Source organism: Octodon degus, unplaced genomic scaffold, assembly GCF_000260255.1.
Source record: "Octodon degus isolate 3935 unplaced genomic scaffold, OctDeg1.0 scaffold00079, whole genome shotgun sequence".
NCBI lineage: Eukaryota > Metazoa > Chordata > Mammalia > Rodentia > Octodontidae > Octodon > Octodon degus.
In genome coordinates this window covers 6,174,442-6,176,354 of record NW_004524655.1, presented here as the reverse complement: position 1 = coordinate 6,176,354, position 1,913 = coordinate 6,174,442, and the positions used below count along the sequence as shown (strand labels likewise).

At 48.1% G+C, this 1,913-nt stretch overlaps 1 protein-coding gene across 1 annotated transcript in view; it reads right to left on the bottom strand.

Annotated features, from left to right (window-relative positions):
- Sirt4 (sirtuin 4) overlaps positions 1-1,913 on the bottom strand; it is a 16,020-nt gene that overhangs the window by 7,882 nt on the left and 6,225 nt on the right. The window lies entirely within an intron of this gene.

The following is a 1,913-nucleotide window of genomic DNA, read 5'->3' as shown; positions in this document are numbered from 1 at the left end:
GGGGGAACGTCTTTTTGAGGCAGGGTTTCACTATGCAGTTCAGACTAGACTTGAACTCACTTTGTAGTCCAAGCTGGCCTCAAACTTGCAGCAATCTTCCTGCCTCCGTCCCCCTCTTGCCGGCATTACAGGCGTGCACCACCATGCCTGGCTTACTAGGATAAATTTCTAGAGGTGGGATCGCCTACTTTAGGGCCATGTATATTTTGTATTTTGAGGGCTACCCCTTTTTAGGCATTTTTGAAAAGCTGTGTGGAGACAGTGTTTGGCTTGTGTGCTCTGTTCTGCAGTGTGGCACAGCTTTCCCGTGTGGTTTGGGGAGGCTACTAGGAGGGGGGTGAGTTCCTCCCCACAGTGGAGAGCTGCATCTTGACCCCACACCTGCTTGCCCCCTAGCTGTTTTCCAGGTGGGGAGTGGGGTGCCGGGCTGGACCAGGTGAGGTGACCCTGTGTTAGACTCTGAGCCATCCAAACTGACCTCTCCCCTCCACCCCACGAGGAGACCCTTGAGCCTGAATGGGCCCCTTGGATGGTGCCAACCCCTGCCCACCCTGTCCCTGAGCCTGGAGGCTTCTCAGGGGGAAGGGGCCCCTGGGCCCCAAACAATCTGCTCAGTGTTTAAGGCCCTGCAGGATGTTTGCAAGAATCACCAGCTTCTGGGTTAAAAATATCCCATGCCCAAGGGGGCCTCAGTGTCTGATTCAGAACAGGGCTGCCTCACAGCGCCTCCATTTCTCTCTTACTGGGAAATTAACCCTGAAGCCAATTGATTATTTTTTCCACGACCATGACCATGACTATGATGTTGCTTATTGGTTTTTTTTTTTTTTTTTCCCCACTGAGGATTGAACACAGGGCCTGTGCACTGAGCTATATTCTCAGCCCTTCATTTATTTATTTATTTTTTAGCCCTTCATTTTTTATTTTGAGGCAAGTTCTCATTAAGTCTTTGAATTTTCCCAGACGTGGTACTTCATGCCTTTAATCCCAGCACTCAGGAGTCTAAGGCAGGAGGATTGCTGCAAGTTTGAGGCCAGCTTGGGCTACGAAGTGAGTTCAACAGCACAGTGTCTGCCTGGCAAGTGCAAGGTTCTGAGTTTTATTCCTGGTACCCAAACAAACAAACAAACAAACAGTGAGTTCAAAGTCAGCGTGAACCACATAGTAAAACCCTCACTCAAAAAAGGATGAATAAATAAAAATAAACTCACAATCTTCCTGCTTCAGCCTCTGAAAATGTAGATTTATAGGCTATATACCACCAGGTCCAGCTCTTCCAAGACAGCTAGACTTGCTGGGCTCAAATCCACACTGTCTACTGACTGTGTGAACCTATGTCACTCTCAGTCTCTCTGTGTCTCATGTTCATGGCTATAAAAAGAGTCATAAAAATAAAAGAGAGGGCCAGGGAGACGGCTTAGTGGAATAAGTGCTTCCCTGGCAAGTGCAAGGGCCTGAGTTCAATCCCCAGTTCTGAAAACAACAACAACAATAACAAAAACTACTGATGCCCCCAGCCAGGCGTGGTGACACACAGCTGTAATTCTAAAACTCTCAGATGATCATTTAGAGTTTGAGGCCACTCTGGACTACTTAGGGACCTAGGGAGACCCTGTCTCAACAAAGCAAAGCAAAACTAAACAAAACCTAGGCTTGGGCAAGTGGTACAAGCCTGTAATCTCAGCACTCAAGAGGCTGAAATAGGAGGATCACTGGGAGTGCAAGGCCAGCCTGGGCTATGTAGTGAGTTCAAGGGCAGTTGGAACTACATAGAGCGACCCTGCCTCAATAAATAAATAAAATTGGCCAAGCATTGGCTGTGACTCATCCACATGGCTGCACTGATAAAGGTTCTACAATCTGAGGTGCAGGATCTCAGGACAAATCCTGAGGGCATTTCACTGACCTTCTCA